The sequence below is a fragment of the Ailuropoda melanoleuca genome, chromosome 3, assembly GCF_002007445.2.
Source record: "Ailuropoda melanoleuca isolate Jingjing chromosome 3, ASM200744v2, whole genome shotgun sequence".
Classification (NCBI taxonomy): domain Eukaryota; kingdom Metazoa; phylum Chordata; class Mammalia; order Carnivora; family Ursidae; genus Ailuropoda; species Ailuropoda melanoleuca.
Window position 1 is genome coordinate 78,060,081 of NC_048220.1, and position 16,725 is coordinate 78,076,805.

A 16,725-nucleotide genomic window follows, 5' to 3' on the forward strand; every position below is an offset into this window, starting at 1 on the left:
TGCTTCTTCCTCTCCCACTCCCCCTGCTTGTGTTCCCTCTCTCGCTGGCTGTCTCTATCTCTGTAGAATAAATAAATAAAATCTTTAAAAAAAAAAAAAAAGAAAAGATCAGCAAAATTGATACACATTTAGCCAGGCTCATTAAAAAAGAGAGGGGGATAATCAAATAAATAAAATCAGAAGTGAAAGAGGAGAAATAACAATCAACACCACAGAAATACAAAGGATTATAAGAGAATATTATAAAAAATTATATGCCAACAAATCGAACAATCTAGAGGAAGTAGATAAGTTCCTAGAACCATCTAAACTTTCCAAATCAGGAAGCAATAGAGAATTTGGACGGACTGATCACTAACAATGAAATTGAACCGGTAATCAAAAAACTCCCAACAGGCAAAAGTTCAGGACTAGGTAGCTTCACAGGTGAATTCTACCCAACATTTAAGAGTCAATTCCTATTCATCTCAAATTATTCCAAAAAACAGAAGAGGAAAGAAAGCTCCCAAATTCATTCTATGAGGCCAGCATAACCCTGATACCAAAACCAAAGACACTACAAACAAACAAACAAACAAACAACTACAGGTCAGGATCTCTGAGGAACATAGATGCAAAAATCCTCAACAAAACATTAACAAACCAAATTCAACAATACATTTAAAATTGCCCACAATCAAAGGATGCAAGGATGGTTTAATATTCACAAATCAATTGATGTAATACATCAATTATAAAGGGAAGGATAGGGGCTCCTAAAGGGCTCAGTAGATTAGGTATCTGATTTTTTATTTTGGCTCAAGTCATGATCTCAGGGTGAGATCAAACCCCACATAGGCTCTGCACTGACAGTGGAGCTAGCTTAAGATCCTCTTTCTCTATCTCCCTCTGCCCCTCCCTCAACTCATGCTCGCATGTGCGTGCTCACTCTTTCTCAGAAAAAAGAAAGGGAGAGAGTGAGAGAAAGGGTAAAAACCATATGATCATTTCAATAGATGCAGAAAAAACATTTGACAAAATACAGTACCATTCATGATAAAAGCTCTCAAGAAAATAGGTTTAAAGGAAACATAACTCAACACAATGAATGCCACATATGAAAAACCCACAGCTAACATCTTACTCAATGGTAAAAAACTGAGAGCTTTTCCTCTAAGGTCAGGAACAAGACAAGGATGGCCACTCTCACCACTTTTAGTCAATGTCGTACTGGGAGTCCTACCACAGCAATCAAACAAGAAAAAGAAATAAAAGGCATCCAAATTGGTAAGAAAGAAGTAAAACTTTTACTACTTACAGATGACATGATGTATATACAGAAAACCCTAAAAACTCCACCAAAAAACTATTAGAACAGATAAATGAATTCAGTAAAGTTGCAAGATACAAAATTAATATACAGAAATCTGTTGCATTTCTATACACTAATAATGAAGTAACAGAAACAGAAATTAAGAAAACAATCCCATTTATAATTGCACCAAACCTAGGAATAAACTTAACCAAGGAGGTAAAAGACGTATAACCTGGAAACTATAAAACATTGATGAAAGAAATTGAAGATGTCATAAGCAAATGGAAAGATATTCCATGCTCATGGCGTGGGAGAGTCAATATTGTTAAAATGTCCATATTACCCAAAGCAGTGTACAGACTTAATGCAATCCCTATCAAAATACCAACAGCATTTTTCACAGAACTAAACAACAATCCCAAAATTTGCATGGAACCATAAAAGACCCCAAATAGCTAAAGGAATCTTGAAAAAGTAACATAAAACTTAAACTGTCATAATCCCAGACTTCAAGATGTAGTACAAAGCTGCAGTAAGGAAAACAGTATGGTACTGGCACAAAAAGAGACACATACATCAGTGGAACATATTAGAGAGCCCAGAAATAAACCCATGATTATACAGTCAATTAATCTATGACAAAGGAGACAAGATATACAATGGGAAAACAGCAGTCCCTTCAACAAATGGTATTGGGAAAACCTGACAAATACATGCAAAGGAAAGAAATTGGACCACTTTCTTAAACCATATACAAAAGTAAACTCAAAATAGAATAGAGACCTAAATCTGAGACCTGAAACCATAAAATTTCTGGAAGAAAACATAGGCAGTAATCTCTTTGACATCAGCCATAGAAATATTTTTCTAGTTATGTCTCCTTTGGCAAGGGAAANGATGTAGTACAAAGCTGTAGTAAGGAAAACAGTATGGTACTGGCACAAAAAGAGACACATACATCAGTGGAACATATTAGAGAGCCCAGAAATAAACCCATGATTATACAGTCAATTAATCTATGACAAAGGAGACAAGATATACAATGGGAAAACAGCAGTCCCTTCAACAAATGGTATTGGGAAAACCTGACAAATACATGCAAAGGAAAGAAATTGGACCACTTTCTTAAACCATATACAAAAGTAAACTCAAAATAGAATAGAGACCTAAATCTGAGACCTGAAACCATAAAATTTCTGGAAGAAAACATAGGCAGTAATCACTTTGACATCAGCCATAGAAATATTTTTCTAGTTATGTCTCCTTTGGCAAGGGAAACAAAAACAAAATTAAAGTACTGGGACCATACCAAAATACAAAAGCTTTTGCACAGTGAAGGAAACCACTGACAAAACAAAAAGATAACTTACTGAACGGAAGAATATATTTACAAATAATATATTCAGTAAGGGGTTAATATCCAAACTATATAACAAACTGATATAACTCAACACCAAAAAACCCAAATAATCCAATTAAAAAATAAGCAGAGGGCCTGAATAGACATTTTCCAAAGAAGACATCCAGATGGCCAACAGACACATGAAAAGATGCTCAACATCACTCATCATCAAGGAAATGCAAATTGAAACTGTATTGAGATATCACCTCACACCAGTCAGAATGGCTAAGACAAAGAACACAAAATATAACAAGTGTTGGCAAAGATATGGAAAAAAGGAGCCATTGTGCACTGTTGGTGGGAATGTATGCTGGTGCAGCTACTGAGGAAAATAGTGTGAAGGAGCCTTAAAAAACTCAAAATAGGGGGCGCCTGGGTGGCACAGAGGTTAAGCGTCTGCCTTCAGCTCAGGGCGTGATCCCGGCGTTGTGGGATCGAGCCCCACATCAGGCTCCTCTGCTATGAGCCTGCTTCTTCCTCTCCCACTCCCCCTGCTTCTGTTCCCTCTCTCGCTAGCTGTCTCTATCTCTGTCAAATAAATAAATAAAAAAATCTTAAAAAAAAAAAACTCAAAATAGAATTACCATATATCCAGTAATTCCACTACTGGGTATTTGCCCAAAGAAAATGAAAACACTGATTCAAAAAGATATATGCACCCTTATGTTTACTGCAGCATTATTTATAATAGGCAAGATATGGAAGTAACTCAAGCATCCATCAATAGATAAAGGCATAAAGAAGAAGTGGTATATACACACAATGGACTATTATTGAGCCATAAAAAANAAAGGAGCCTTAAAAAACTCAGTAATTCCACTACCGGGTATTTGCCCAAAGAAAATGAAAAAACACTGATTCAAAAAGATATATGCACCCTTATGTTTACTGCAGCATTTTTTATAATAGGCAAGATATGGAAGTGACTCAAGCGTATCAATAGATAAAGGCATAAAGAAGAAGTGGTATATACACACAATGGACTATTATTGAGCCATAAAAAAGAATGAAATCTTGCCATTTGCAACAATATGGATGGACCTACAGGGTATAATGCTAAGAGAAATAAGTTAGGGAAAGACGAATATCATATGATTTCACTAATATGTGGAATTTAAGAAACAGAACACATGAAGAGAAAAAGAGACAAACAAAAAACAGACCCTTAACTCTACAGAACAAACTGATGGTTACCAGAGGGGAGGTGGGTGGGGGATGGGGGATATAGGTGATGGGGACTAAGGAGCACACTTACCATGATGAGCAGTGAGTAGTGTATAGAATCACTGAATCACTCTATTGTACACCTGAAACTAACATAACACTTGATGTTAGTTATACTTGAATAAAAAAAAATTAAAACAGAAGACTTCAGTAACTGATAGGATACAGACACTGTGTGGGAAGGTGGTCAAAGGCAAACATGAGCTTTCAAGTCTCAGTGAGGAGTAAACATTGACTCGGAGGGATGGGAAGGCGGCACAGGGAACATGATAGGGAAGTGTTAGCAAGACAGCCATTGATAGAGGGATATTCAACTAGATGATCAAGTTGTGAGGGTGAAGCTCTGAAAAAGTGGTAGGGAAGAAAATTTGGGGATTCACCTTAAAAAGGTGATAGTCGAAAATGATGATGAATGAGAACTGAAAGAAAGAGAAAGGAAACCCAAACAAGCCTGGGTATTTGGGTTGAGGGTGTTTGGGCACAGACAGCTAAAACTCCAGAAAGTTGTCTCATGAAGAAGAGAATCTCCTCAGAGCACTGTCATCCTGAAGCTTCAGGGGCAAGTTGGGATCAGTGAAACTAGAAGCTTTAGGGAGGATAGAATAAGAACGGCTAACTCCGGACGATTGTAGGAAAGTAATATTAAAAAGTGATTAGAGGAGATTTCTTGAATCTTTGTAAGAGCCATTTAGTCATTGAGTGGGAGGACAAACAAGGAGGTGAGGAAAAAATTGGACAAACAAGGAGTTGAGGAAAAAATAGGAAAAAATAGTTGTAGACCCACTCTTTAAGAAACCCAGCAGTAAAAGTACGGTGAGAAATATGACAAAACTAGAGGGTGTTGTAGAACAAAAGAAATGTCTGTTTTCTCTTTCCATGTACCTTAAGAAAATTTCTTTTCCAAGGGGCAAGTACCAGATTGATACTTAAAAGGAAATAACCAGATTTCTAGAACATGTGGCCATTTGTAGATAGTCATAGTAGAGGTTGTTTGTCTAGATTATTTGACTTGGGCTCTTTCACGACTCAGTAAATGTCCATTTTTGTGGCTTTCTGAAAGACATTCACCACCATGGCACAGTCAGCAAATAACAATAAATTCTTTATTTTCTGTTGCCATCATGGTCATCATGTTGACCACTCCTGCCCAGTGGATGTCAGTTCTGCTGCAGAAAGAAAATGAGAAGTTGGAAAGGAAATGTATACTTCAGTCCCACACAGAGATCTGAAGGGCTGGATCTAGGCTTGTGCTCTTTTCAGAATTTGGCTTAGAAAATAGGCAGAGATGGAATCTTGGAGAACAGCGCCTCTGGCATTATGACTCACTATTTGAGGATTTCATTAGGAGGGGAAGTAACATGTCCTTCAGTCAGTCATCAGGAAATCACGACTGCCTGCTTATTCCACCAAATCCTTCAGAATTTAGCTGGAGAGGGTAAGAGTCTGGGGGTGGAAACGTCAACATTGTAATGACCTCCTTACCTAAATCCAATCTTTTCTACTTCAGGTCGTGAAAACACATATTTTTAGATGGACTGATAGACACACACACATACAGAGTGCACGTATATTACCTTTTCATAAACATTTACCTGTCAATGTCCGTAACTTCCGGTGCCTTTAAATAAAACCTCAACTGAATTAACCTAAAATAAAATGTTCTCTATACAAGTTCCCAAAAGATGAACCCTAAGAAAGACTACTCAAATTCATTCCAGAGAAAATGGGGAATAAGTGAGAATACCAGGTAGATTTAGAGGGTTATTTTGATGAACTGATTTCTATATAATATAAAGGAAGATTAGAGCTCACAGGGTTCTGCATTTTAAAATAAATCACTGAATGGAAGCAGAGGAAATATTACTAAGAATTTTGCTCTGATGCCTGGTTAACACTTTCCTCCCTTTATAGAATTCAAAATTTCAGAAGGAAAGCACAATTTAGGCAGTCCTTTTACTCATTCAGCAAAAAAGGCATTGAGGACCTCCCATGAGCCAGGCACAATGTTAGGCTCTAGGAGAAGATGGTGAACAAAAAGAGACCTTTCTCACTCATGGAACTGAGGGGCTAGTGGGGATGGGAGAGCAGTCAACCAATCGCGGCACTGATGAATGTATTACAAACTGAGGTAAGTGCTTTAAAAGGAAAGAATGGAGTCCTATAAAAAGTAAAGAACAAAGGAGCCCAGGTGGGGGTGCAGAAAGGGCTCTTTGAGCTGAGATCAAACGAACAAGGTTCAGTTGAAGCTAATGGAGAAAGGGGGAGAGCATTCGAGACCCAGGGAAGAGCATACCCAGAGCAATACCCCAGCCCCACGCTTAACCCCCACAGGGGCCTAGCCTAAGCAGCTCCTAGTTAAGGATTTGGTCTTTATTCCAAGAACAGTGGGAAGCCATTCAGGGGTTTTCAGGAGGTTGGTGACATGATCAGATCTGTGTTTTGAAAAGAGCACTCTGGCTGCAATGTTGAAAACAAATTGGAAAGACATTGTCTAAAAGCCATTGTTTCACTGAGTAAATGCTGAGGTCTGCAGCTGTCACAATCACTTACCTGTGGTCAGCTGATCCCACGAACACTTTACTGCACCCTGTGGACATTTGGAAGCTATTTTAGATGGAGGATTAGGAATTTCTTGATCCTGGATTATTATATGATTATGTCAACATTTGGAAGAGAGACACAATGCCTTTCTGTCTGCTCAGAATTTTGACTGGCATAACTCTCATAACCGGCCTAACAAACAAACTTCTGCATTTCGCAGTCAGGGGCAAAATCATGTCACCCTCTCTTCCTTCCACCTCTGTCACTGTACATGCTCCCGGTCTTTCCAGTTTCCCTCCTGCACTTTGACTCCCCATGTGTCAAGGACTCATGTCAGACTCCTCCTATCTCTGACTTCCCTGGTTTCCCACCCATTCCCCCTGGGCGGTTATTTCAACAGAAGGCCTGACTGCACAGGGCTGGGGGGGGGGGGCGAATGGCAAGAGCAGGGCAGAGCCTTGGATACCATTCAGGATCCAGTCATCCTGACCAGTTTGTCACATTGTCTTAGAAAGGCCTAACTGCAAAGGCCCATTTACCAAATTTCAACTAATGGGGACTAAAACCATGAGTGAGCAATTGCCCTCATCAGAACCCCGAGTCACCCCCAGGCTACTTTGGGAGTAGTCCTGAAGCCTTAGGCAGTCTCAGCTGAAGTACAAGGAGGGAAGCAGGGACAGGGAACCAGGTGAGTCCTGATGACCCCGCCCTGCCCGTCACCATACCTGCCACAAAATGTTGCTGGAGAGCTGATATGCGTAGAGTCCATCCAAAACTATGTTCCGCCATGTGTAAAACTCGACATTCCAGTCAGGTGTCCATCACTTGGTACCACTAATATGGCTTTAATTGTTGTCTTCCTTACATGGAACCTGAGCAGACTCCTCTCTTAACTTTCACTAACTTAAGCTCATTGTGGCCTTTGCCACCACACAGAAGGCTACTCCTTCCTTGACAAGATGGTCTGTTAATACTTTAAGTGTGGCATTATGCCTCCTCAATCTTCTCCAGGCTGAAGCTCCCCATCTCCTTGTAGGGGTGCTTTTCTGGTGAGGTTTCCAGGGTCCTGTTGTCCTGGCTGTACTTCACTGGATTTGCTAAGAGTTTAAGAAATACCATTCTTTATTATTATTTGTGTATAACACCCAGTGCACCATGCAATAATCATGGAACATTAAATCAAAAACTAAGGATATACTGTATGATGACTAACATAACATAATAAAAATTATTATAAAAAATAAAAATAAATGTCTGCAAATTAAAAAAAATAAAAGAAATACCATTCTTAAGATGTGTGTAATTGACTGATTAAACATGCTTGTCTCAATTGAGTTTATTCTTGTACCCATTCTTCTCAAACCAGTTCTTTTCCATCAGGGTACAAAATCTGAAACAGACACCATAGCTTTTCTACTTTGGGAAATAATATTAGTTCCTTTGTTTGGGCACCACAAATCTAAGAGCTCTCTAACTCCAGTCCAATCTACCCCAGTTTAGTTAAAATTCCAAATACACATCCAGAAGAGATTATCCCCTGTTCCTGCTCAGATCTAACTCAGTCTTTGAATCATGAAGTTGGGGAACAGAGTATGGTTGTCTGCTTTTCTGTATCATAGCTCTTCCTCCTTCATCCTAGCTGCTGTTTCTAACCACTCCAGGGTCGCACTGGAGGAGAAAAGACTAAGGGAAACTGGTTGGTGCAGTTAAGTCTGTTGATGATTTCTAGGCATAATGGATATGCAAAGCTTATTCTTTCTCGTATGTAGTACTTTCACATGTTCTTCTGAGATGCCCTGCGGTGACATCTAAACTTCTCAAAAGTGTGGTCCACAAATGATGAAGTTATTATCACCTGGGAACTTGTTAGAAATAACATTTTGGGGCCCCTCCATCCTAAGGAGTCAGAAATTCTAGGAGTATGGCCCAGGAATCTGTTTTAATAAGCCCCCTGGGTGATTCTAATGCAGGCTAAAGTTTGAGAAGCACTGATCTGAAAGTGGTTCCTCTCCTCTGCTAGCCACTTACAACCTTGGTCATGCCTTAGGTTTCTGGGCACATTGCCCCTCTAGTTCTGTGTTTTCCTGCTGTGGGGAGCCCAAAAATCTCCTGTAGCCCAGAATACTACACTTTCCCTACAGCTAGCGACTGTAGAGTTCCCTCCCAACATTATCTTCTCATTGCTGTTCTCCTCAGAGGTCCCTACACCTAAATTGTCCATCTTAGACTCATGGGGATATAAGGATGTGAGCGTCTCTGTGCACCAGGCTTTGGGAGATATGTGCCAAGCTCTCAAGGAGTTGTCTTGAAGCCTCCCTCTCTTGGCTTAAGGAGATTGTGCTCCTCTTTTGTCTACTCCTGAGGTGGGTGATGGGCTCATGTTGACCAAACTGGACGTATGGTCTCTTAGCATGTTCCACAGAAGCGATCTAGCACATCCCTTTGGGATATGGGAGAACTTGATACCTCTTCTATTAGTCATGTCTTTGAGGCCTGTTGCAAAAATTCAAGACAATAGAAGAGTTATATTTAATATCATTTGGAGATGGCAACCAAAACTCAATCTGATAGGATGGTTGTGCTTTATTCTGCCTGCTAATTTTAGTAATACAGTCCAAGTTCACATTGGTTACATTGTATCAGTGCTATATAAGGGATATATGTCAATTCCCCTAAATCATTTAACTTATGCTCCTGTTAAGTCATGTCTCCTCAAATTTATTCTTAGCTGGTCTTTGTGTCAGTTTTAAAATAGATTTATGCTTCTCTTCTACATTTACGATGGTTATGTGCCTCTCCTATATTCTTATATTCATATATTGCTAAGCTCATGGTACTTTCCAGACATTGCCTTGCCTAATATTCAGGCTATCTGTCCAACTATGCTACACACTTTCAGGTGACATAATCACTGTTCCTGATGATCAGAATTAGGAAGAGATTACTAATTCCTTGATCAATTCCTCTATATATGAGAGATGAAATTATCATCAAGCAAATGAAGAATTTATGGGATGTTTTGCTGTTATCGCATTAAGTATCCTACAAGTGCTCATTATGCACATGTGCTGTTCATCCGTCCTGGCTGGGCGCTCACGATTTCTTACCTGTTCTTCATTGTTTTTCCATGGAGCTTATACCAAATCTTTGCTCCTTAAAATCCAGCCACCATTTATTCCCATCATACCCCCAACACAGGGGATTCCCCATCCATTTAACTAAAATATTAATGCCAGACAATGTGAGCTCCCTCAACTTCTCCCTTCTTGACCTCAAAATCTCTCCATATTTTGATTCTTTTACTCTCTCTTTGTTGTTACCTCAGAAGACGGCCCTCCTATGCTTACCAAGACCATGCCTTCATCTTTGTCACATTTTCTCACCGACTTACATTTCTTTTGAGTCTTTAATGTGTCTCTCTCTACTAGCCCCACTATATTAGCCAAAAAAAGTTTAAGTCTCACATCCTACAAACCAACTAACAAGAAAACATCCCTTGACCCTCAAGTTGCCATCATGTCACTTTCCTTTGCTTCACTCCTGTCTATTCATTTTTCTCCATTCTCCTGATAACTTTCCACTCAAAGGTAGTCAATGATCTCCTAATCATCAGATCCAAAGGCCATTTCTTATTTTTCATTTTCTTGGAACCTTAGCCTTTTCACATTACACTTTATATTCCTGACTATCTCCTGGGTACATGATAAGTCCTCAATATATATCAGTCCTGTTATCACAATAGCATCAACTTCAAAACTGTTCTCCCTACTGATAATCTCTCTACTCATCATGTGTTCCATTGCCAGAATTATTTTCCTGAAGGAAACTCAATTTTGCTTAAATATCTTAAATAATCTACCCCCAGTATCCATTTCCAGCCTTACTGTCTAGTGTTTCTTGACACACCAACTGAAGTGGATGACACAAAATGGAACCATTTCCTCTTTTCCAAAGAAAATGTTTTCATTTCTTCAAGTTTTGCTTTTTCACTTTGAACTTCTCTTCCTTCCAAGTTCTTTATGTCATAGTACTACTTATTCTTTAAGATCCATCACAAACGCTACCTCTGTGAAGCCTTGCCTGGTTCCTTTAAGTGATAACTTCTTTCACCTCTAAATGTCTATAGTTGACTGGCATCCCTCATGTTCTACATTCAGATATACAAATGTGAATAATTACTAAATTTAGAGAGCATAGCATCTTTCCAAAATGACTACATCTTTTCTATGCAGGGAAAACAATACAAACCACTCCACCTTTCTTGTCTTGCATTAGTTTAGACAAAACACCATCTGAGAACTGGGAAAACCATCATTTTCTTTAATGTTTTGCCTGTAATTTGTAAAACAACAGAAAATATTCCTGTGGACATGTTTAAAATTTTTCCCAGATGCCATAATTTCAGTACTATATGGCAATGTCTTCATGACACCCACTGAACATCCAGATGCTGAAAGAGTCTGGAGGACCGGAACAAAAATGATTAGCAATTTTGGAAATAGGCTCTATGTGGAAGTAATTTATATATGAAGGAGGAGGAGGAGGACAAAGAGAAGGAGCAGGGCAAATTATCTGACTCAGAAAAGAAAAGGTAGGGGCAGGAAATGTTAGCAATTAGTTTCTGAGTGTCTGAAAAAACTATTATATGAGTGACAGTGAGCAGCTGTTTCATGTTCCTACTCAGAGGAGAACAAATGCTTTGGGCTATTGCAATAGAGAATACAAAGAGACATTAGGAAGAGTCTCCAGACTCTAAAGTTGGGAAAATTGTGGGGTATGATAGCATGTTGTCAAAGAAAGGAAGAGACATTTTTCCATGGCTGGAAGAAAAGATAATGGAGATAAAGCTCATTTAGGGTTTTATTTCAATGAGGTCATACATATGGAGAAAGAAATAATTCTAACTCACAGTATATGATAAAGTTCTTCATAAAATATAAGTTAGGAATCTAGTCTATCCTCAAGGAGGAAAAAAAGTTCTGAGAATATGACACTGTGGTAGATGCACAGTCTTCAAGATGATATTCTGTTTACTTCTCCTATATCACCCACTTCCTAGTTTTGTGACCTTGGAGAAGTTATTCAACTGTTCTAAGAACCCATTCTCTCATCTGCAAAATGGGGATAACAGTTGTGCCTCCTTCACAGAGTCATGAGTAATCGCTGAGATGATGTTCAATAAATGTTAATTTTTATTATTTTATTAGATATGTAGAACTTTATAGACACTATGTTAGGCATATTCCCAATCATCTCCTTTACAGAGCTATCATCCAAGCCCTGTATAAGATAGGATGATATGATGACTTTTCACCAGAGTTCTGTTCTTTAATTAAAAATGAAAGCCCTAGGTATCAAAGACCAGCCTGCTGAGTTTCCGTACCTTTCCCAACCACGAGACATTTCCCTGATGTCTGCAGCACGTCTTTGACGTCTGGGACATAAGTCCAATTTGCCTCCACCCCCACGTGGCTCCACCTGTCACCATTATTATGTGATCTTTATAAAATTAAGCTGAGAATGCACCAACTTTTTTTCATCATGCTTTCAACCAAAGTCATTAAGCTTACAAATATGAATGGATAAAGGAAAAAATTCCCGTATTTAATTTCACATCTTCAAAAACAGTATTTATACCAACTAATGTATTCATGTTCAATCTGAGCAATAATGTATTTCTCATCATCTGATGAACTTGTGATAGAGGCCTATTTGTAGCCAGTGTTTAATAAACAAAGTATATTTTCCTCTCAGTCATTGCTCTGTCTTCCTTTACCATTTACCTTCAGAAAAAGCCATTTTCTCAAGGATCCCAGAATATGAATCCTTTAACACTTCTCTGTTTATATCAAGTGAAGACATCATCATTCTGATCTTGGCAGTAGTTATTCTATATCAATATAGACACCTGGTAAGATTTCAATTCCCCATTTGAGAGTCAGTTAAAAAGCACAGAATGGTACCTATGTGGTTGTATTAGAGTTTGTGTATATGTATGTGTGTGTGTGTGTGTGTGTGTGTGTGTGTGTGTATACATAAATATTTCTTTTTAAGGAAAGTTTGGATTCTCAGGAGCAAGGAAAATGAGGCATATGCTCCATTCTTAGCGAAACAAAGAGTTCCGTACAAAGTGTTCTATGTAGCTTAATGTGAAAATATATTAATGACTATGTCTATGCTAATAGTGAAATAAAAAAATCCAGATTGTAGGATTGAATTTACATGGCTGAGTCAGAAAGAGGCATCATAATTGGAATTTCAGCAACATGTTTGGGTGACAGAAATCAGTGGGGCATGACAAGCTTTACTTTGAGTTATACATAAAGATAGTTTAGGACTGGAATGAGACATACATGATGTATAAAGCAATCCTTCGACACTATGAAAATAGTTTACCACTGTGAAGAGAAAAGTGGAAGGTTAAATTACTTTGGCTCAAAACCCCATGTAATGCAAACACCAATCGAACCAACTTTGTTTTCCAGATGTCTTCAGACTGCATGACTGCTGAAGTTGGGGAGTATCTGACGATTTCAGGGTACGCACTGTACTTTGCTACAGAAACGGCAGCCATGATGATAAACGTTTTAAATTATCCTAGGATGGACAAAGGAACTACTATTGCATAGATTTAGTAAAGCATTCTTTTATAGAAGATGCCTAAAATGTCAGTCTTTGGAGTAAGAAACATTTGAGTTTGAGCCCTAGCACCACCACTTACTCTGCTGGACCTCGAGAAAGTCCTTCATCTCACTAAGCTTTAGGTTCCTCACCTTTAAAGTGAACACAATAGCAAGGGGCTGATGTGAGGTTTAAATGAGATATGAATAAAGCCCTTAGCACAGGTTTGGCGGCACAGAGTAAGGGCTCAATAAATGTGAGCTGTGATGTTGTAATGATTAAGGTGAAAATGACGAAAAAGGGGAGGAGGAAGAGAATGAAGAAGAAAATCAGCAAGACCCAAATGTATAATCCTTTTAAAAGAGACTCCCAAGGCAGGCACCTGGGTGGCTCGTTGGTTAAGCGTCTGACTCTTGGTTTTGGCTCAAGTCACGATCTCATGGGTCATGATCTCATGGGTCGTGAGACTGAGCCCCATGCTCAGTGGGGAGTCTGCTTGAGATTCTCAGCCACTGTCCATCCTCCTGCACATGTGCTCTCTCTCTCTCACTTTCTCTAAAATAAATAAATAAATATTTTAAGAAAAGAGACAGAGAGACTCCTGAGAAACAATTTTGTGGTAAAAAAATGGGAAAATCCTCTTTTACTAACATTAAAATATAGTGCAGCGTTTAGTTTCATTCCTTTACCTGTCCTTGTAGAAAAATAGTCACTGTAAAATGGGGCCATATGTATTTTGTCAGAATGGAAAGAGGAATTTTTTTTAACCTGAAATTAAAAACAAACCTTAAATAGAGTGTTTTAAAACATCTGTCCTTTGGCCAAAACCCTATTTAACTAAGAGTTTATTAAAAAAAGCAATTTCTTCACTCTCTCTAGTCTGTAGGAACAGTGGAGATGGAGTGTGGCACATCAAAAGTTAAGGCTCAATGAACAGGCTTTCTTGTAATTGACAAGGTGATCCTAAAATTTATATGGAAATGTGAAAGACTTTGAATATTCAGAGCAATCTTGAAAAAGAAGAACAAAGTTGGAGGACTTACACTACCTGATTTCAATATTCTGGGAAGCTACAGTAATCAAGACACTGTGATACTGGAATAAAGATTGACAGAGCAATGGAACAGAGTAGAGGCTACAGTGATAGACTCCCACTTAGGTGGTCCTTTCGTTTTCAACAAGATGCCAAAGTTATCCAATAGGGAAAGGACATTCTTATCAATAAATGGTAAAATAAATGAAAGGAAATAAATATCAATAAGTTGGATATACGCATGGAAAAAGGGTGAACCTTGGCCCCTCCTTCACACTATACACATAAATTAATTCAAGATGGATAGTAGACTTAAACATAAAAGCTAACACCATAAACTTTTAGAAGATAAATTTTGAAAGGTAGGAGAATATCCTTATGATTTGGAGGCAGGTTAATTTTTTTTTTTAAAGATAGGCAAAAAAAATCACGAACCATGAAAGAAAAAAAAAATGATAAAGTTGACTTCATCAAATGAAAAGTTTCTCTCACCAGAAGACACTGCTAAGAAAATGAATAGGCAAACTGAAGACTGGAAGAAAATCTTTGCAAAACATATATCTGCTGAAAAGACTGGTATCCAGGATATAAAGAACTTATACAACTCAGTAACATAAAGTCAAATAACTCAATAAGGAGGGGGTTTGAAGACACTTTCCGAAAGAAGTTATAGGAATGGCCAAAAGTACATGAAAAAATGTTTAATATCATTAGTCGTCAGAGAAATGCAACTTAAAACTACAATGAAATGCCATTACGTATCCACAAGGAACGTTAACATTAAAAAGACAAAGAATACCAAAAGTTGACAAAGATGTAGAGTGGTCAGATCTCTCATCTGGTACTGGTAGGAGCAAAAAAAATGGTACAATCTAGAGGAGGTACAAGCTACTTTATGTCTATCTATAGAAATTCTACTCCTAGGTATTTACTCAAAGAAATTAAAGCATGTGTCCACAAAGGCATCTATGATAATGTTCATAGATTTATTTATAACAGCTAAAAACTGGAAGTAGTTCATCAACAGAATCATATAGAAAAGAACTCTGCTCTATTCGTACAATGGAATACTACTCAGCAATAAAAAGAGAGACAACTAAGGGGTTCCTGGGTAGCTCAGTCGTTTTATCATCCAACTCTTGATTTTGGCTCAGGTCATGATCTCAGGGTCATGAGACTGAGTTCCACGTTGGGCTCCTCACTGGGCATGGAGCCTGCTTTGGATTCTCTCTCCCTCTCCATCTGCCTCTCCATCACTCATGCTCTCTTTAAAAAAAAAAATGAGAGGACTATATTGAATGAATCTCAAAACCAATGCTGAAGGAAAGAATCCTCACACAAAGATTCGACTTTCAGAAATTTTAGAAAAGGCAAAACTAAGATATGGTGGAAAATGTCAGAAAAGTGAGTGCCTGAGTTAAGCAACAATATACTGGAAATGGGCATGTGGTGGCTTTCTGCATTGCTGGTAATGTTCTACATTGGGATAGGGGTTTGGGTTAAACAGGTACATACGTTTGTCAGAGAATGTTTACCTAAGATTTGTGCATTTCATTATATGTAAATTTGCCTCAAATAAAATCCCTGTAAACAAATACTGAAACTCAGCTAATGATATGCATGCTGAAATGTTTGGGGAGAAGTATACTGATGTTTGAACTGGCTTTGTAATACATCAACAAATAAGATGGATGGATAGATGCATTAAGGGGTGGATAGATGGACTGTTATGTGATAAAGTAGGTATAGTAAAATGTTAATGGCATAATCTAAGTAGAGGGTATGGGAGGGTTCACTGTAAAATTCTTTTAACTTTTCTATAAGCTTGAACATTTTCTTAATAAGATGTGGGGTGGGGGGGAGTTAAGGCTGAACGGGTAGCCAAGACCCAGAGGAGTGAGTTTGGTCCTTCTCCTGTTGAATATAAAATATGGAGCCGTGAAGGTTCTAAACAAGGCAGTGCTATACTCAGATTTACATTTTAGAATGACCTCTCTGCCTGAAGTGAACAGATTGAATTATAGGCATAGGGGTAGGAACTAATTTTAGGCTAGGAGACCAGTTAGGAAACTATTCTAGTTTCTTTGTGAGAGATTTAATGGGGGTAAGTTCTATAAAATGACAGTAGGTGACAGTTTGATATTGGGGGAGAGGGCAAGGTAGGAGTTCAAGATGGTTCCCAGATTCCCAGTATTGTTCACAGAGTGAATGGCAGTGACAACCTCTGAGAGAAAACAGAGGTGAAGCAAATGGGGGGTTGGGTGTACGGGGTGAGAAAAGATGTTTCATTTCCATATTAGACACGTTGACTTTGAGATTCACTCTGGTTTTCTGAGGTGAAGATGTCCAAGTGGCTTTAGTAATATGGCTCTAGAGCTCAGAGAAGATGTTTAGGTTGGAGATGTGGATTTTAAAATCATTAACTAAATGATGGTAGTTGAAGCCATGCCAATGAATGAGACTGTCCCGGGAGAGAATATAAACGAGAGAGCCCTGAGGTTACTGACACTTTAGGGGCTGGCTGAGAAAGAGGATAAAGGGAATGAGGCCAAGGAGGAAAAATGTAGAGAATTATCTGTGGTTCTCAAAAGTACAAATGACGAAATTCAC

General features: G+C 38.4%; 1 pseudogene; it reads right to left on the reverse strand.

Moving 5' to 3' along the window:
- Positions 1 to 16,725, reverse strand: part of LOC100465987 — a 34,513-nt pseudogene that overhangs the window by 16,466 nt on the left and 1,322 nt on the right.